The following is a 21,928-nucleotide window of genomic DNA, read 5'->3' as shown; positions in this document are numbered from 1 at the left end:
TTTAGTTTTTGAATTATATAATGAAATAAGTGTTAACTGATTCTTATTTGCATTTAGTTTTATTTATTTTTGTATTTCTCCAACTACCTTATTCTTTTTTAATAATTCTCCTAACAAATGTAACATTTTTTCCAAGTGGAAAAATATTCTTTACATTAAAATATGGTTCTATTAAAATATATTTTCATTCCAACGAAGATAGTTTATTTTATTTATATCCATATTTCTTCAATACAATGGTATCTTTTATCTATTTTCATATTTCTTCAATGCAATAGTATTCCTGAAGAAAATTACATCAAATTTCAACTACGTTATTATTATTTAAAAAATACGCTATTAAAGATGAGAATAAAGTTTTGATTTTCATACATATCAAAATTTAAATATTTTAAACCATTTATAATAAAATTATTTTTTTAAAAATATAATTATTTTTAAATAATTATACATATAGGAGGTTTGAGGTAGAAACCTTCACAAAGACAATCTTAATACTACATTTACATTTTAATATAGTGCTACCAACAAGTATACAATAATTTTCAATACAAGTATCGTTAATTAAAAAAAAAAAAAATTTGGTGTTTTTTTAATTATATAATTAATTTGTGTAATCTATTTAATAATATTTTAATATTTTTTAAAAGTTTAAAGTTTGTTAATATTATTCAACTGATATAAATTAAATAAATATTTTTATTATATTTTGAAGTTAATATTACATTTTATCACTCACTATTTTTAATTCTATGAACAAGTAGATAATAATTTCCAATTCAAATACAATTAATTAAAATTTTATATATTTATGTTTCTTTAATTATTACATTTTAAAATTATTCCACATTTCCAAAGGATAATTGTACAATTAATTTGTGTAATCTATTTAATATTATTTAATCATTTTTATTACGTTACAGAGTTGTTTAAATTAAAAAAAATAAAAAATTAATAGGTTTTGAATTACTTTATATAATGAATAATGAATAGGATGTTAAATTGAATCCACTTTATTAATTTATTTAAATTTTTTATTTCCTTTCCCTTATAAAATAGGACTTTTAATTTTATAATATGTATTTAATAAAAAAATACTTTTCTTTAACTTTTATTTTTTTCCTATTTATTTTGAAATTAAAATTACATAAAAATTAGGGTGGAAAGAGTAGAAAAGGGGTTTTTTTCTCTTTAGAATTAAGAAAAGATGTAAGTTTATGTCTTATATCAATGTTTTAAGCAAATTGTGAATCTAAGAATTCATGAGGTGATTGTTTTTGGTGATTCTTTGAATGTAATTCACCATTTATATTCAATATCGTTCTTCTCGTATTGAAAGTTAAGTCATATTTTCAAGCAAAATTATTAGTTGTATTAGTCTATCCCCAAGAAGAAATGTCTCCACGTTCTTATATCAAACAACTCTAAGGCTAATCACATTGTTGATTTGGGGCCAAGGCTAAATGAAGATGAACTTTAGTGGTAGCTGAAAAGGAGTATGTCCTCCTTCGTCAATGATTAATCAAGAGACTGAGAAAGAAAAGTAGAGGAATACTCCCTCATAGTTTAATGTAATGTTTTGATGCTTTCTAAATTTTGGTTTTGTTAGGTCAGTTTTGACAAATGTACAAGTGGAATATTATAGATATTGTAGCATTTTGTTCAAAATCTTCATGATCACAATTTTGTAGATGGTAGTTGATACATCCTCCATTTCGATCATGTCCACTAGTTTCAACTTGCATATGTGAATCATATATCTACACTAATCCTAATATGTTTTAATATAATAGTTATTCTAGATTTTTGTTTATAAAAAGAAATCATATAATAAATCTATGTTTGATTCAAAATTTGATTCCCTCTCCCTGTCAAAATTTCTAAATTTCTATTTAAATCATTTATTGATTTTCATTTTCTATTCTAGTTAAATACCAAATATTTATTTAAATTATAAAAAAAAAGAAAAATGTTTTCTGTTTCAATTTAATAAAAGTTCGAGAACTGCTTGAACAAAGAGTTAGTATGATAAATTTAAATTTATGTGACCTTGTGTCGTACTTCCTTTGTACGAAATCACAAAATTGACATACAATTTGTGTCACAACTCCTTATATTAGTCTGAAACTTAATTACTATTCGACAGTGAAACCATAAATAAAAAAAGACAATGACCACATGGGAATAGAAGTGAGATTAATAAATCATAATATAAGTGGAAATAAATGGATGCAGAGGGTTAGTATTGTTACATCAATCCATATTGCAATATTAAACTAAATCCATTACACCAAAAATCATATACTCTATACATATATAGTTGTATGCCACAATGTTCAAACTGTAGGATTCTAATCCCTTGTGTCTCAATACATTTCTATTGCGCTGTGAAAAAACTATGGATAAGTCATATTAATACATTTTTATGACACCTTGAACCAACTGACAGTACCTATTCGAACCCTCTATAGGATGCATTATGTTCGTCCATTTGGAAATTGCTTCTCAAAATGTGTTGTGGGATCAACGATTCTCCACAACTTGGCTCAACAAAAGGTGCAGATAAACTAGAACAATTGTAGAGTAACTACGATACCCACTTTCCTCTTCCTGGCCTCATTTGCATGTTTCTTCTTCCAGTTTTCATTCTCTGCTACCAGTGAGGATTTGTTACTATGATGGTTTCCTCTGCAAGGTTTCTTCAGCCCCATGCTATTTTACAAGCAGACAAGCGTCGACTCGAGCCCCTAGTAAGGTTTTGAACCTTGATTTCATTTATAACTGAGTCATTGGAGTTATTCGCTCATAATTTTTTTTTTCTCATGAATTACCGAACTGGTTGATCCTATAGGGCTACCTCTACGTTATACTCCTCAAGGAGGTACTTGGCACTACAACTACGCTCTTGCAGGTAAAGTTATGTTGCTTACCCAGTGACCAAGATTATGTTCTTACACTGAGTTGTTCTTTACATTCCAAATGTTGGCAGTATTTTATTATAGGTGTAATTTTCATGACTTGGATTTTGCTTCAGCAAGCGTGCAAGTATGCTAGGTGAGCATAGCCTCTTGGTTACAGAACATCAACAACAGTACTCTGTGTGTTTTTTTATAATGGTTATAAGGCTATCGACTAAAATATCATTCCTTTATGTTGACTCTGAACAAATACATCTTTTAAAGCATTTATTTAGTTTGCAGTTGTTTATTACATCTTCCTATGCAGTGACCAACAACTTCTCTATTGTGGTAATTCTCTTTTGGCTTCTTGCTGGAATGGAAACACATAACTCCTTTCAAATTGTTAAGGATAAACCCTAACAGAGTTATACTATGAGTTTGTTTATATTATACTTTCTTTCCCCATGAGAGTTTCAACTGTTGGAGTTAAAAATGTCAAGGGTTTAATAATTTTGACTAGAATAAATGTTGTATAATACTGAGGATTTTTTTTGAATGATAATGGACATGTTACTGGTTATTATTTTTTTGTCCGGAACTTGACTCACTTATGAAATTACTATACATGATTTGGTATGATTCTTGTATTGGTTTCATTTTGGCTTTGCTTGATATTTCAATATTGATGTTTATTTTAAATAATATACAGTTCCTTTTGGAGTATTCAATCCTATATCAGTTACTGAGTAGTTACTCCTTCAAAATCTGAATGTCTGTTGTATTTTCTTAATACAGTTAATCATTTTCAGTTAGATCATTATGGAAATTATGAAGATATTACTTCTTTGTATTTAAGTCAATTTTCTTGTTGAGAGTTACAGGTGCTAGTCAGTCTTTTACTTAAATTCATGTATCAATTTTCATTTTGTTTTGTTTTGGTGCACTTCTTGGTAAAATTTCCTTCTGATTTCTAATATAGCGAGCCAAGGATACATTTGTGTTTCCAGTTCCTTGGCTAGGCCCAAAATCTAACCTTACCTTTCGCTAGAACCCTAGTCTGCTAGGTTATTTACTTTTGGTTACCTTTACACACTACAAGTTTAACATGAAACCCTTCAAAGCTTCTTATGGTTATCCTTGCAGGGATGGGACTGCTTCCCTTAGCTATTGCCTTAACAGCAACAGGCTAGAGACAAACCCACCTCCCCAGGCTTAATCACTTTTTGGAAATTTAAATAGTTTACTCTATCTCCTATGGTATGCACAATTTTATAACATGACCCTAGTTTGGTCTACTGGTATAAATTACTCACTTAGAAAAACTTTAATATTTTCGCCTCTTTTTTGTAGTAATTCTCCTACTAGGCATTAATTTATAAATGTATATACATGTATCATTCCAAAATAAATTACAAAATATGTAAAGGGTACTTATTTGAATTCTAGTCAGTTCCATCAGTCACGAACCCCAACCATGGGTGAACAATGCTCCACCCAACCTTGAGACCAATATTCCTCACTTTGTCTCCCCCCAAGCTCACCTCACACCCAGAGTATCTTACAGGATAGTACCAGACTATCTGATCATGACCAGAATTAGCCAGTTAAAAGTTATGAGCTTCCCAGCTCCTAACCAACTCCACTGGCTAACCAACTCTAGAGTTTTTCCAGTCGAAGCTTTCCTTCTGGGCACTCTCCTTCCTGCCTCAAGTTCTGATTATCCCCTTGCATTTATTTTTGGGAGTTTTCCTATTCTCCCCTAGAGATCTTGGGTGGGTAACTACCTCACTCATAGCTGCCCTACTACCTGGGTTGGGTAACTACCTCACTCGTAGCTGCCCTACTACCTGGGGTGGGTTTTTCTCTAGCATCGTTCTTTCATAATTCATATAAAACATTATGCATAACACATATGCACATTAACCATACAATTCAAATAAAATTCTATATACATATATGTGTCCATTTATAGTTCAGTGTCTGTAACATAATAAAAATAAAAACAACATTATTTTATGTAGTAAATAGTAAATAAATTTTTATGAAGGTTACTAAGGGTCATGACATCTCCCCCCCCCCCCAAGCGAAACACTGTCCCGGTGTTTCCTAAGTTCAGAATAGGATGGGGTACGCTTCTTTCATAATATGCTCATCCTCCCAGGTAGCTTCTTCTTGACTAAAGTGTTGCCACTACACCTTAACCTGGATGATAACTCATTTCTGCAACATTACTTCTCGCTAATCTAGGATGGTAGGCATCTGACCAGAAACTCTTCCTCTGGCTCGACCTATACCCACAGTCATGAACCACTGTTAGTTTTTGTCACTAACATTAGCAATACATATAGATAAATACACATCCTAGAAATTAATTACTTGTATATCCTGCCAATCAATGATATGTTTAGGACCATAAATGTATTTTTTTAATAATGAAACATTAAACACGTTATGAACTAATATGTGGATAGGAAAGTCTAATTGGTATGCCATTGGCCAACTCGGCCTAATATCTAAAAAGGGCCACAGAATCAGGGTGTCATCTTAGCACAACTTCTCCAATGCAAAGTACTCCTTTTAGGCTTGACCCTTACATATATGTGGTCTCCGACTTGGAATTCCTGAAAATTTCACTTTTTGTTAGCATATATTTTTTGGTTGTCTTGGGAGGCTTTTAAATTCATCCTTACCATTTTCATTTCTTCCTCCATTTATTTTAACATATCAAGTCCTAACATAAGTTTATCTTATGTACCACTCCAATTAATAGGTGTTTGACATCTACGCCCATACAACACCTCAAAGGGGCTCATCTTTAGGGAGGTGTGATAATTGTTATTATAGGAAAATTCCACCAAGTGGATATAGTATTACCATTTAGTTATTTGTTGCATCACATACATTTTTAGCATATCTTCAAGTACCTAATTTACTCGTTTAGTCTAACTATATGTCTGAGGATTGTATGAAGTTCTAAATTGTATCTATGTGCCTAGTCCCTTTGTTATAGACATTTTTGGGCACTGCAACCCCAAGCATAAATGTCCATAAAATAAGGGCTCCTAAGTCCCTAAAAGTGTTGTTCCAACCCCTAAAAGAACAAGGTCAACTGATTACAGCTCCTCCCAGAAGTTCTCCATGAAAAAACACTCAGAACTAGTCAAAACTGGACCATTTCACCTGCTCCATAGGCAAAGTGCGTTGCATCCCACCTAAATACACATAGTAGGTGTGTTGCATTTCAAAAAGCCCTTCTATGGGGTGTGATGGGTGAGAAGGGACAAATGGAAGTGTCAATCCGCGAGGTGGAGAAGCATGGAATCTTCCAGAAACTTCTCCTGTGACACTTGCCTCTCTGAATTCGACCAGGGATGAGTAAGAGATCATCAATCTCCAAGTGGAATCAATAACTATCAGAGGGAAGACACTAATCAAATCACAAGTTGACTCATCTCCCTTGCAGACATCTATATATGGATCCCTCATCCCAGAGATCCAGAGGCTGGAATTTTGCATCTTGTAAGGAATTGTTGTTGGTTTCTTGAGGCAACATCATATTTTTGGGTGATCTAAGCTTTTCATGAGGTGAAGAAGGGCTCACTTGCTGAGAGGATGATGCTGGGTTAGAACGATTGGTTGTAACTCTCTTGGCTCTTTCTTGATTATCAATAAAGTTATTCAAGTTTTCCTCCATACTCTTGTGTGATTTATGTTTTATGCATTTGTATGGTCAATTTACATCTGATCCTAGATTGTTTATGATAATAGATCCATGTTCTTGTATAGTGTTATGCTACTTTGATTCTACAGGTACTCTGTGAAGCTGGGTATACAAGAAAGCAAGTAGCAAAGGACTATCAGAAGAGAGAGGAATCAAGCAAGGAACCAAGCGCAAGACAGAGGTTGGTCTCCTTTATTCTTCTCTCATCTATCTTTCATAAAGGAAAACGAAAGTAGTTTTACTTTGTTTGTTTCTAAGGTAGCTACCAGCCTTAGTGGGATTAGCAGTTCTGCATAGACACTTTTCCCTGTAACACCCTTGAACATAGCCTTCTAGAATGCATAAGTAAATTCAGCATCCCTGTCAGAAATTACTACTCTTGGAATACCATGCAATCGGAAAATTTCTTTAATAAATATGTTGGCAATTTGGACTGTTTGTAAGTAGATTCTACCAGGACAAAGTGTGCTGAATTACTCAGTTTGTTAACTACTACCATTATAGAATCATTTTGTTTCTTAGTCTTAGGTAGGCCAATAATAAAATCAAGCGTGATAACCTCCCATTTCCATTCGGGAATGGGTAATGGATGAAGCAACCCAACTGGATGTTGGTGTTCTGTCTTCACTTGCTGAAATTCTAAACATCTAGACAAATATTCAACCACTTCTTTCTTCATTCCCGAACATAAATATTCTTTTCTTAAAGCAGTGATCATATTTTGATAGCCCGTATGGGTTTTATAAGGACTTTTGTGATACTCATCTAGGATAACACGTTTAATACTTCCTTGATTGGGAACATACATTTGACCCTGGTATATTAACAAGTTCTTAGCATTCATCTCTTACCTGAGTCGTCATTCATTTTTATTTGATTCCTTTGCATGTTGTAACAAGAATTGATATTCTAGATCATCTTTAGCAGCTTCTGTGATCTATTCTTTAAAAATAGTTTCTATTTAATAGAACAAAATTTCATAAATATAGTTCACTTTCCTACTCAAGCCATCTGCCACATGATTTTATCTACCTTTCAAAAGTTTAATCTCAAATTCGAATTCACTTAAAAATGAAACCCAATGCGCCTGTCGAGCATACATAGTGGGTTTCTTGAAATAGTTGGTTAAACTACTGTGATCAGTCATAAGTGTAAATATTTTCCCAAGCAAATAATATAACCCCATTTTTAAGACTTGGATTACAGCAGTTAGTTCCAAGTCATGTGATGAATACTTCTACTCGTATTCCTTTACTTTACGGGACTCATAGGCCACAACATTTCCTTCTTGCATTAGAAATCCCCCCGCACCCTCCTTGCAAGCATCAGTACAAACAATGAATTCTTTGCTTGGGTCAACAATCCTTAAAATAGGAGCAGTGGTAAGCAAGTGTTTTAATTGGCAAAAAATATTTTCACACTCAATAGCCCATTTAAAGGTCCTTACTTTCTTTTGCAGAGAAGTAATGGGACAGGATACTCTAGAAAATCCCTCAATAAACTTGCTATAATATCTAGCCAAAACCATAAATGATCTTATATCAAATACATTTTTTGGTATAGGTCATTCGATTATAGATTTTATCTTTTCTAGATCAATTGTTATTATGTCCTTCATAATAACATGGCCTAAGTGTTGAATCTGATCATTGAAAAACTCAAACTTGTTGTATTTTGCATATAGATGATGCTCCCTAAAGGTCTGTAAAAAGATCTGCAAATGTTTTTTGTGTTCTTCCATATTCCTAGAGTAAACAAGAATATCATCTATACAAATCAACACAAATTTATCCAAATAATGATGAAATATATTGTTCAAGAGACACATGAACATTGCTAGAGTGTTGGTCAACCCAAAGGGAAGCACCACAAATTTTTAGTGTCCATAGCGAGTCTTGAAGGTTTTCTTTTTTATATATCTTCCTCTTTTATTCTTGTTTGGTGGTAACTAGATCGCACGTCAATTTTGAAAAATACAGTCACCCCTTTTACTTGGTCAAATAGATCATCAATGTGGGGCAAGGGATATTTATTTTTTACTATTAATTTATTTAAATTTCTATAATCTATACAAAATCTGAAAGTTCCATCCTTTTTCCCAACAAACAACACTAGAGCTCCCCAAGACGACACACTTGAATGAATATATTTTTTGTCCAGTAATTCTTGCAGTTGCACTTTTAACTCAGTTAATTCTGGGACACTCATATGATAAGGTGCTCTGGATATAGGAGAAGCTCCAGGAATAATTTCAATAGTGAAATCTATGTCTCTCTTATGGGGTAGTCCCAGAATGTCGCCACGGAATACATTTACAAACTCTTGCACAATGGGCAGATTCTCTAAGGTGGTAGTCTTCTCTTTTGAATTTGTATATCCCACCTGTACCACGTATACTTGACACCATTTTCTCATACATTATGCCAGTTGTGGTGTTATAATAGGCCTCAACTTTAGAGGTCTTTTTACTCCCTGCACCTCATGTCTTCTTCCTTCTTTATTCATATAACTAATCGTTTTGTCCTTACATTCTACAAGAGAACAATGTTTTACTAACCAGTCCATGTCAATTAAAACATCATATGATCCTAGGGGTAGAACATGTAAGTTTGCAGTTATTGGTTTATATGCCAATACCACTGGAAAACTATTTATTTTTGTTGTCACCCTTCTCTTAGCCCTTGTAGCCAGTTGTACCAGCCATGGGTTCTTAAATTTTATTGTTTGTAATGGAACTTATCCACTATATTGGGGCTGACGCAACTTGAGTTGCCATTGGATTAATTAAAATAGACACAACATGGTTAAAAATTGTACCTTCAAATTCTATCATAGTTGGTTGATACTTCGCATGATGGTCCTCCAACTCCGCATTAATTCTAGGACTACTTCTCACTACATCCCGTACATCGCTAAGTATTTCTAGACCATCAATTGCATTGTCCTTGCATTTGATAAATCGCTAAGCGAGCCTTAAAATTAGGACCGTATTCATAAACATATAAATACTTATTCATATTAATGATCTAGGGTTCTGCAGCTTCCTTGTGCTCACCATCAAATGTTGGAGGTTTAATTTTCTTAAACTCACCCTGTAATTCCATTTTCTGCTTTTTTGGTCCTTTATGTCCAGATGTGTTATTAGACTCTTCTTCATTATTTTCCTAAACTTCTTCTGATTTCGGATTAGCATCTATTTGTCTCCCAACCTTGTTTCCATGGTCAGGACTTGGGTTAGGGGGTCAGTGGTTTTTTCTATCAGAAATACTGTTCATAATTCTTTCTTTCTCTTGCATCAATCTTTCATTGCCATCCCTTAATCTTGTCATCTCACTTTTTAACTGCTAAACTATCTCGAACAACACAACATTGGTGTTTTGAGATTCCTCCCCCAGTTCAACCCACATTTCCAAATTAACTTCAGTAGTTGGGGTTGGGCCGATTCCAACTACTGGCCTTCCTGGTGACGTATGCCCAACTCTCCTCATGGTGTCTTTTCTCCATTCATTGTTAGCACAAATAAATTTTGTTATTCCTTGCCACCCCAAAGTTCATAGTTTTGTAACCTTGGCTCTGATACCACTTGTCACAACTCCATATATTACTCTGAAAATTAATTACTATTTGAAAGTGAAAACATAAATAAAAAAATACAACAACCACATGGGAATAGAAATCAGATTAATAAATCATATTATAAGTAGATATAAATGGATGCAAAGGGTTAGTATTGTTACATCAATCCATATTTCAATATTAAACTAAATCCATTACACCAACAATCATATACTCTATACATATATAGTTGTATGTCACAATGTTAAAACTATAGGATTTTAACCCCTTATGTCTCAATGCATTTCATTGTGCTATGACAAAACTATGGGTAAGTCATATTAATACATTTTTATGACACCTTGACCCAATTGCCACTACCATTCGAACCCTCTAGATGATGCTTTGTGTTCATCCATTTGGAAGTTGCTCCTCAGAATGTGTTGTGGGATCAATGGTTCTCCACAACTTGGCTCAACAAATGGTGCAGATCGATTATAACAATTGTAGAGTAACCAACGTACCCCCTTTCTACTTCCATCCCTCATTTGCATGTCTCTTGTTCTGGTTTTCATTCTCTACTACCAGTGAGGGATTTTTTTACTGTGATGGTTTCCTCCGCAAGGTTTCTTCGATCCGATGCTCTTTTATAAGCAGACAGGTGTGAACCCCAACATCTGGTAAGATTTTGGACCTTGTTTTCATTTATAACTGAATCGTTGGATTTATTCTCTCATAATCAATTTTTCTCATGAATTACCAGACTGGTTGATCCTACAAGGCTCCCCACTTTTGTGTTTTACTCCTCAAGGAGGTACGTGGCACCATAGCTACGCTCTTGCACGAAAATTTATATTGCTTACCTAGCGACTAGGTTTATGTTCTTACACTAAGTTGGTCTTTACATTCCAAATGTTGGCAGTATTTGACTGTAGGTGTAATTTTTTCGACTCGGGTTTCCTTCAGCAGGATTGCAAGTATGCCATGAGAGCATAACCTCTTGGTTATAGAGCATTGACAACAACAATCAGTGTTTTTTTTTATGGTTATAAGGTTACTGATTAAAATATCATTCATTTATGTTGACTCTGAACAAATACATCTTTTAAAGAATTTATTCGGTTTACGGTTGGTTATTACATCTTCCTATGTAGTAACCGACAACTTCTCTATTATACCAAATGTGGTAATTCTCTTTTGGCTTTCGGTTGGAATGAAAATACATAACTCCTTTCAAATTGTTAAGGATAAACCCTAACATAGTTAGACTATGACTCTGTTTATGTTAGATGTTCTTTCCCCATGAGGGTTTCAACCGTTGGAGTTAAAAATGTCAAGGGTTTAATCATTTTAACTGTAATAAACAATGTATAATACTGAGGACTATTTTTAATGATAATGGACATGTTACTGGTTATTATTTTTTCGTTTGGAACTCAACTCACTTGCAGACTTACTATACATGATTTGGTCATATTCTTGTATTGGTTGCATTTGGGTTTTTATTGAAATTTCAATATTGATGTTTATAGTAAATAATTTGTAGTTCTTTTAGGAGGATTCACTCTTGTATCAGTTACTGAGTAGTTACTCCTTCAACATTTGAATGTCTGTTGTATTTTCTTAATAAAGTTAACCATTTTCAGTTAGATCATTACAGAAATTATGAAGATATTACTTCTCTATATTTAAGTCAATTTGTTGGTCGAACGTTACAGGTGCTAGTCGGTCTTTAACTTAAATTCATGTATCGTTTTCTTTTCTCTTTTATTATGGTGCAATTCTTGGTAAATTTTCCTTCTGATTTCTGATTTCTAATGTAGCGAGCCAAGGACTGCATCTGAGTTTTCAGTTCCCTAGCCAAGCCCAAAATCTAACCTTCCCTTCGCTAGAACCGTAATCTACTAGGTTATTTATGTTTGGTTACCTTTCCACACTACAGGTTTAACATGAAACCCTTCAAAGATTCTTATGCTTATCCTTGCAAGTATGGGAATGTTTCCCTTATCTATTGCCTTTTTTTTCCACTGGAAAAATCGGTAACCTTTTATTTAAAAAATGAAAAGTTACACAAGCAGATGCATTGAAGCATTTCCATAAGTTGCCCATTGGGCTCGAGTGCTTTCGCACCCCATGCAACGTTACAAAACTAACGTGCATTTAGAAGAAGAAAAAGAGAAAGAGAGAAGAAGGGAGAAAGAGGCAGAAAAACTGGATTCCGGTAGTGAGTAAAGGACTCACACTTCAAGTTTTTCTCCCCTTTTTCTTTTCGACCTTGCGCCACTCTCCTTGAGTGGGCTCGATCGAAGCTATGACTAACTGTGTTTCTGCTTTCTGTGAGGCTGTTTCCTTGTCTGAGTCTGAAGTATCTGAGTGGTGATGCCGTTTGATCCCTCCCATACTCAGATCCTCGCTTGCCTTCTCTGCCAGATTTGAGTGGAACTGTGAAGCCTTGTTGTCTGATGTGGTTTCCTTCTGAGTCTCCATTTCTTGAGAAACCTCAGCATTCTCTGCGGGGGTATCTTCCTCTTCTGCTTCTGATTCTTCGTCCTCTGAGTCAAGGGGGGGAAATTGCCATCCTTTCCTCTGCTTCCCTTTCTGCTTCTTTTTACTGTTTGCTTTCTTGGCTTCTGGACATGTGCTTTGCAGGTGTCCTGTCAGCCTACAGAGCCTACATCTGAAAGCAGTGTTTTCATAGTCTAGTGCTTGCAGCCAATTTTGTTGTTTGTAGATCAGCCTTATGTTGTCCGGCAGCCCTTTACTTAGATCTACTTCCACACAAATGCGTGCAAAAGTGTAGACCCTTTCATCAATCCTTTCCAGATCTGTTTTGATATATTTCCCTATGTTGTTCCCAATTCCTTCCAATACTCGTTCACTCCAAAAGTGAAGGGGAAGGTTATATAGGTGGACCCAGACCGGTACTTTGGATACAGTCATTTTGTTTGGATCGAAATTCCCTTATCTATTGCCTTAACAACATCAGGCCAGAGAAAAACCCACCTCCCCAAGCTTAATCACTGTTCAAATATTTAAATAGTTTACTCTGTTTCCTGCGGCATGCACAATTTCATAAAAACACCCTGGTTTGGTCTATAAATTACTCACTTAGATAAACTTTAATATTTCAACCTATTTTTTTTCGTAATGCTCCTACTAGGCATTACTCTATAAATGTATATACATGCATCATTCCAAAAGTAATTACAAAATTTGTAAAAGGTACCTATCTGAATTATGGTCGGTTCCATTGGTCATGAACCCCAACCATAGGTTAAGGATGCTCCACCCAACCTTGAGACCATTCTTCCTCAGTGCATCTTCCCCCAAGCTCACCTCACACCCAGAGTATCTTACTGGACAGTACCAGGCTATCCAATCATAACTAAACTGAGCCAATTAGAAGTTCTGAGATTCCCAACTCCTGACCAACTCCACTCGCTAACTAGCTCCAGAGTTTATCCAATCAAATCTTTCCTTTTGGTCACTCTCCTTTTTGCCTCAGGTTTTAATTACCCTCTTGGCTTTCTTTTTGGGAGTTTTCATAATCTTCGCTAGAGAGCTTGGGTGGGTAACCACCTTGACCATAAATGCCCAATGACTTTGGGTGGGTTTTTTTCTAGCATTGTTCTTTCATAATTCATATAAAACATTATGCATAACACATTATGCACAGTAATCATATAATTCAACTAAAATTCTATATACATATATGTGTCCATATATAGTTCAGCCTATGTAACACAATAAAAAGAAAAAAAACATTCCTCTACTATAGTAAATAATATTTTACTAAATTTACCACGAGTCATGACAATTTAATCTTAGATTTCCATTTTAATATATCCATGAATATCATTTAGGTTCGAGGTTGCTACACCAAAATAATAAAAATACATTTTTGTGTATATATTGATATGATACTTGTTTTTCATTTTAGTCTTTTAGGTTCTCTTTACCTAGTCTATAGGCTTGCTAGCAAGTTGGAAAAATCACCATTTTACTTATAAAAATATATATATATATTCCATTATTCCTTAATTTTTTTATAAGTTATCCACAGTTCTATTCCATTATCCACAGCTTTTTCTTTACAAGCTATCTATAACTTCTTCTTTTTTCAGTTGGGGGATACCATTCAATGCACTTAATTCTAGTTTTGGCTAACACTTTCTGCACGGTAATTGTCATAGTTCTTCTTTCACGTTTAAATTTAGATTCCCCTTGAGTTTCACATTAGAATTTATATTATTTTTGTAAGCAATTGTAAACACAATTTTGGAGTAATTTTGTATATTATTAATTTTGCATTAATTTTTCATGTTGATATAGTTACTGTCTAGAGGATTTTAAAATATTTCCAAAAATTACTATTCAGATAGAAATATCCACTCACTATATTAACATTTTTGACTTAGAAATTTGGCATTTAAAAAATCTCTAGTCCAAAATCTCCATCCACCAATTTATAAACTAGTAAATTGTCTAAAAACTCCATCCACCAAAAACTAAACTAGTAAATACTTGGTAGTATATGCTTAAATTTTTACGATTGCAAATACAACTCGTATTAATGCTCAACAAATTCTGAAATATGCTAGATATAGCTATCATCCTTGCATATTTATGGTTAGAATCCTTCCACATTTACATTACATGCGGGATTCTTATTTTGAAACTGAATCAAAGATTAAGACTCTAAGCAGTTCTAGTTTCAATTAATTTAACAACTCTAGCTATAAGCCTAATACCCAGTCCCCACCCTTAGGTGCTGGCACATACTCCTGGATCTGCCTCATGTCTTCAGAAATGACTTGCAAATTTTATGCCACAACTTTGAGTCCGGTTGGATTTTTCGCAAGGAACCTTTAGCCTCATCGCTCATCTTCTTCTAAAAAAATGAGAAAACTTTTGTATTGTTTAGTTATGCTCATCTAGAAAAAGAAACAAGACTAAAATACATGTTTTATTGTAGACTTTTCTTCTGGTGATAATATACGCCTTAGAAATATTTTTCCTTAAAAAGGAAAAAGTAAAAAAACAAGAGTAATTAGAGGTAACACAAGCATTAACATATTACTTACAGGAATAAGATTCTTATCCAACAAGCCATCATGAGGCTAAAAAAAATGCCACTAGTATACCCTGGATGACCTTGGATTCCTAGTACATTATCACCCAAAGAAAACATCTCAATTTCTATTTTGAGTGAAGAAGCCAATATCTCTGCACCTAAAGGAAGTGCATACACCTGTTCAAACAATTTTCTTTAGTGAGAATGCAATAATACTTCAATCAAACAACTCTTGACATTTATTATTTTCAATGTTACATTTTTCTTAGGAGAAATGAAAAAAACTTGTTCATACGTATTGCAAATTCCAAAAAAAATTCTCTGTGAAAAGAAGAATACGTTGTCTCGATGGAATTCAATGATACTAATCATAGAAGGGATATTCAAACCAAAATACTTTGACAAGAAGTTATCAGAAACTATAATTTTCCTTGACCCAATATCCCATCCAGGGGAATTTTTTCCAATAGTTCCTCTCAAAGCTTGACACAAAACCTGCAAAGAGAAAGAAAGAAACCTATAAATAATTAAAAATGAAACTGTGGATCATATTCCCAACACACTCTCTTCTTCAAACTTGTTATAATTAATATGACATTAAACTATAAATAAATATACCATTGCTAAACTATATATATATATATATATATATATATATATATATATATATATATATATATATATATATATATATATATATATATAATTGTGAAACAGAATTAAAAAAAAAAAAAATGATGTCTAGTTATAGAGCTCTGCAACCAAAACCTAATGGCGACCATGTGGTAAAATCGGTGGGGAGGAATCAAGAAAGGTAAGGGCGCAGACAACAGTGAGCTACAGCAAAAGACAAGTCGGACATCTGAGAGCCACAGTCATGACAGAAGAGGTCAGGAGGGGAGAGATCCCCTCCTATCGGGATGCAGCGGTAGGGGAAGGACAGAACAGTCAGTCGGCAACGGAGAAGAAAAATGCAGGTCCTGTTCTGGGAGCGACATGGCAGGCAGGCAGAAGGGGAAAATGTCTGCCATGTGCGGAGGAGAAGCCAAGGTTTGTAATCTCGCCAAATAAACTGGAAAGGTACAGAAGCTACATGAAGGATCATGCCCTTATCTATAAGTTTGTCAGAGTCTAGCCGTCCGAAAGAGACCGTACCAGATGGATTCAGCAAAAATGGCAGCCCCAAGGACATATCGAGCTAAAGTTGGGAGCTAAACGCTTCTTTATGGAAATCTTCTCTAACCTGCAAGATAAAGAAAAAGTGTTTGAGAATGGCCCTTATTTTTACTATAATGTTGGTTTATTTATGAGATATTGTAAAGAATGCTATAACCTCAATAAGGAAAAAACTTTAGTAGCTCCAGTATGGGTTCTATTATTTGGGTTACCCATGGACTTTTGGGACCCGGAAATCTTGGAAGGGATAGGAAACATAATAGGTAGTTTTGTGAAAATAGCAGAAACTATGAAGAAAGGAAGGTATACATCGTATGCTAGGATATGTGTGTATATGAACATTGCGAACCCAATCCCAGATTCCGTGGAACTAGAGTATCATGAAGAAGTTTGGCAAAAAAACTTAGACTATGAGCATATACCATTTAGATGCCGCAGATTCCATGAATATGGACACCTGGTTAAGGAATGCCCTATTACAATGGAAGAAGAAGAGAGGAAAAGTAAGCAGCAGAAGAGAAGGCCAGCAGACCAGGAAGGATTCCAAGAGGTAAAAATTAGAAGGAAAATAACCAAAGAAAACTCCAAAGAAGACAAGAAGGAACAACAAATAAACCCAGGGAAATCAAATAGCTTTGAAATACTTCAGGAAGAGGGGGAAGATGAGGATCAAACCATGGAAAATCAGGAAGACAAAGAGTCAGAAAATAGCTCCAGCAGTGAAAGATCCCACACAAAGAGGAAAGCCCCGAGTGATGTCACGGACAAAGGCAAAGAACAGGTAGAACAGGCAGAACAGATGGAGACAGAAATGGAGATAACCAGGGATGATCTTAGCAAAGAAGAAGAAGTTCTGTGAAAATTATTAAATGAATGGAGAAACTTGGACGAGCGATTTATCCCAGAAGACCAGAAGAGGTTGTATGTGGAAACCTTCCAGCAGTATATAGCTAAATAGGAAAAAGGTAAAGGAGTGCCTGAAGAACACCAAGAGAACTAGCAGGATAGCAGAACAGATCAGCAAGGACAAGTCAAGGGTGGGAAAAAAAAAAAGAGGAAGGAAAAATCTTAAAGACTCCATCCAACTAATGGGGGAAATGCTAGTAAACACGGGGAGAGTGGTTCCGCTTTCAGCGGTGTTTCAAAACCTAAATCAAACCCCTCAATGATTTTGACATCCTAGAATATTAGAGGCTTGAACAGCAAAGGGAAGTAGAGACATTTAGCGGAAAGATTGAGGAAAGACAAACCACAGATCATGCTTATTCAAGAAACGAAAATTTCAGGCCAGAAGATGGAGGAAATACTCAATAAAATAAGTCTGAGATATGAGAAAGTAACCATAGATGCTAAAGGAAGTGCGGGAGGGATAATAGTAATTTGGAACCCAGTAGAAGTCCTATCAGACTGGTGGATAGGAATGCCCAGAATCCTGACTGGAAGATTCAGACTCATTGGGCAAAGTGAATGGGTGGTAGTGTCAGTAGTTTACGGGCCCCACACCCCGGTAGATAGAGGCCTATTCCTTAGTCACTTGCAAAAACTAAAGAATATGCATCAGGAGCAAAGGTGGATTATTGCAAGAGACTTCAATATGACAACCTCCAAAGAGGAGAAGAAAGGAGGAATAAGGAAGGAAGACCCGGAGATGGAAAGATTCAGAGATGTCCAAACAGACTTAAATCTGGTAGACATACCAACAATAAATGGGAAATTCACCTGGAACAATAGAAGAGGTGGGAACAAACAAATAGCATCAAGATTAGATAGATTCTTAGTCTCTGAACATATAATAGGTATGGACATCTTCTACGAAGCCTCCATCCTCCCTTCTATAGGGTCAGACCACTGGCCAATTAAACTGGAAATAGCTATGAACAATCAGAATAAAAAGAGACCATTTCGTTTTGAGTCCTTTTGGCTAAGAGATCCAGAATTCTTACCCAAAGTAAAGAACTGGTGGCAAGAAAGCAAAATGGGAGCGGAAGGTAGAAACAAAATGCACACATTCCAAATTAGACTCAAAGACATAAAGGGCAAAATAAAGAAATGGAACAGAGAGGAATTTGGCAACATTCAAAAAGAGAAAGGGAAACTACAGTCTAGAATGGAAGGAATCCAACAACAAATCATTGACAGAGGAAGAAGTGAGGAGTTGGCTGAGGAGGAAGGAAGGATAATTAATAAACTAGAGGAAAGACGAAAGCAAGAAGAAATTTTGTGGAAACAAAAATCACGAGTCCAATGGTTGAAAGAAGGGGAGAAGAACTCCAAATTCTTTCACAAAGCAATGCTGAACCACAGACAACATAATAGAATCTTTTCACTAAAAGATAGTCAAGGAAACAGAGTACTACAATAGGAAGAAATGGAGAAGCTTTTGGTGGACTATTTTAGAGGGATCCTAACAGAACCAAACATTAGCAGGGAGGAGGAAATCGCTAGAGTATGTCAACATATACCTAAAAATGTAACCAGAGAAAAAAATCTGGCTCTACTCAGGGTAATCACAAAAGAAGAAATGGAGGAAGTGGTTAAGAGAATGGCGAAGAATAAGGCCCTGGGACCTGATGGTTTTACCATTGAATTTTACCAATCCGCCTGGAGTTTTATGAGTAATGACCTGGTGGACCTAGTGGAGGAATCAAGGTGTTCAAAACGTATGCATCCGGGCCTTAATGACACCTTCCTAGCTTTGGTTCCAAAGACTAGAAACTTGGATGAACCTCAAGGATTCAGACCAATATCTCTATGTAATGTAGTGTACAAAATCTTAGCTACAATTATGGTGAATAGACTTAAGCCTATTCTGCCTGACCTCATTGCACAAGAACAAACAGGTTTTGTAAAAGGAAGGCAGATAACAGATGGAATTATAGTCGCCCAAGAGGTAATCCACTCTTTGAAAAACTCTCGAAATAAAGGCATGTTAATCAAATTAGATCTGGCAAAGGCTTATGATCGCCTTAGTTGGGAGTACCTAGCAGGCATCTTCAAAGCCCACGGATTTGATGAGAGATGGGTGAAATGGATCCTGTCAATGGTGAGCACATCGGTGATGTCAGTGATGTTGAATGGAACCCCTTCCGAAGCATTTAACCCTTTGAGAGGGCTCAGACAGGGAGATCCCCTGTCCCCGTTTCTATTCATCCTAGCAGCAGAAGGACTGGGCAGGTTGGTGAAAGCGCGATTAGCCAGGGAACAGCTAAAGGGACTAAGAATTTGTGGAAATGATCTCCCCATAACACACCAAAAATTCGTGGATGACGTAATGTTATATGGCCAGGCCTCGCTTAAGGAAGCCCAACAGATACTAAAAATCCTCTCTGAGTTCACCCAAGCATCCGGGACAGAGATCAATAAAGAGAAATTAGAAATATTTTTCTTTAATACACAGGTAGCGGCCCAAAGATTTCTGGCTCGAACAATGGGATTCAAAATCGGAATTTTCCCAGCGAAGTATCTGGGCATTATGCTTAATGAGCACTAATATAGGGTCGCTAACTGGGGACCTCTAATAAGTAAGATCAGGAAAAAGATAGACAATTGGACATTTTGGTCTTTGAACACTCCTAGTCGGATAATTCTTCTAAAAGTAGTAATTCAATCCATCCCAATTTATCAGATATCTAGCCAAGCCGTTCCCAAATCCATTAGCCAAAAACTAGTAGCCATGTTCAAGAAATTTTTATGGTAGGGAACCAGTAAATCTAGAAAATGGGCTCTACTCTCGTGGGATTGGCTAAGCAAGCCAAACAAAGATGGAGGCTTAGGCTTGTGGGACCCCTACATACTCAACCAAGTGATGGGGGTGAAGCTCTAGTGGAGGTGGACACAAGGTGGCCAAGACCTATGGAAGACAATTTAGGAGAGGAAGTATGAGGCTACTGAGAAACCAGAAGACAGGATGAGAAGTCAGACAGAGGAAAAAGGCTCCACAATATGGAATTTGGCGAGAAGTAATAAAGAGTTGATAAGAGAATACAGTTTTTGGGAGATAAGAGTGGGGGACAAAGCTAAGTTCTAGGAGGAATCCTGGCAACAACGAGAAAAGCTCCTCCATAAGGAAGCCCTTCAAGTCATCCAAGCATTCACCTCCCAGGCAGAGGGGGATGTGGTCAGAAAATTTTGGAAACTAGGTATAGGGGAATATTGGCGCAATTGGAAGCAGAAGGAGGATTGGATAGCGGCCCCCGACACTGAAAGATGGGAAGATTACCACAAAGAAATGGCATCCCGAAAAGTGGCAGTAAAAATAGGGCAAGATATCCTAAGATGGGGAACCCGAATACAAGGAACTTTTTCTATAGCAGAAGGGTATTACTTAAAAGAAAAACAGAACCAATAGACAGAGACAAAGAAATGGAAAAACTTATGGAAAATAAAACACTGGCCGAAAGTCACTTTCTTTTTATGGATCCTGTTTCATGGCAGGGCACTTACCTGGGATCAATTATAGAGAAAAGGGAGGCAGGGACCCTCACAATGTGCGCTCTACAATGAACAGGAGGAGACGATGGAACACCTTATGCACAGATGCATTGTCAGCAACACCCTATGGAGCAGTCATTATCAGATATTTTAGCGATGTTATAGAAACTTCCAAAACTTCAAAACCACCTTGAAAACTAGTCAAGGAAACCTTACCAAAACCTGGTGTTAAATCGTGCATGGATGTTATCTGCTGGGTTGCTACTTTGGATCATCTGGAAGGAATGGAACAGTGTGATCTTCAAAGAATAAAAGTGAACCCCGACATAAATATGGAAACAAACAATCAAGAACATGAGAGAAACAGTCTTAACGGAACGCTGGAAGGAAGAGCACTGGAAGGTTATACGAATAGAGGCGAAGACTTAGCAACGGCTAGAATTAACCCAAAGCATGATAGACAATTACAGAAGCAAGGACCAATTCAGAGAGGTTGAAGAAATCAAATAGTACAGGCATCCACCACAAGGATTTACAAAATTAAATTTCGACGGGGCGGCAAAAAACAATCCGGGCGAAGCAGGAATCGGGGGGGTCTTTAGGAATGACAAAGGAAAAACCTTGAGAATTTTCTTGATGGACTATGGGGAAGCAACCAATAACGAAGCGAAACTACACGTGCTGAAGCATGGCCTTGAATTTGCAATTGAGGAAAAGTTCTTGAGCCTCCAAATTGAAGGAGACACAAAACTATTGGTGGACATGGTAAAGTAGCTGTAACAGAAAAAATAGTGGAGAAAATAAGTAGGAGTTGGCGAACAGTGTGGCTAACCAGCAAAATAGGGAAACTAATTACCAGAATAGATTATCTGATCCCCACCCATGTAAGACACTCAGGCAATCAACCGGCAGACTGGTTAGCGAACTGGGGGAGCCGGAACAGGGGAAAGTTGATAGACAACAGAGGAATGATGCTCCTGCTCCTGGAGGAGAGAGAGAAATTGCAGAAACTTCTCGACGTCGATAAGGGTGGAAATAGCAATTCCGAGGAGAACGGACAAGAAAAGTTAG

Source organism: Pinus tabuliformis, chromosome Q (assembly GCF_031772625.1).
Source record: "Pinus tabuliformis cultivar Carrire ecotype Pingquan chromosome Q, CPIR1, whole genome shotgun sequence".
Classification (NCBI taxonomy): Eukaryota; Viridiplantae; Streptophyta; class Pinopsida; order Pinales; family Pinaceae; genus Pinus; species Pinus tabuliformis.
The sequence above is the reverse complement of the archived record's forward strand: the minus strand, read 5'-3'. Positions refer to the sequence as shown.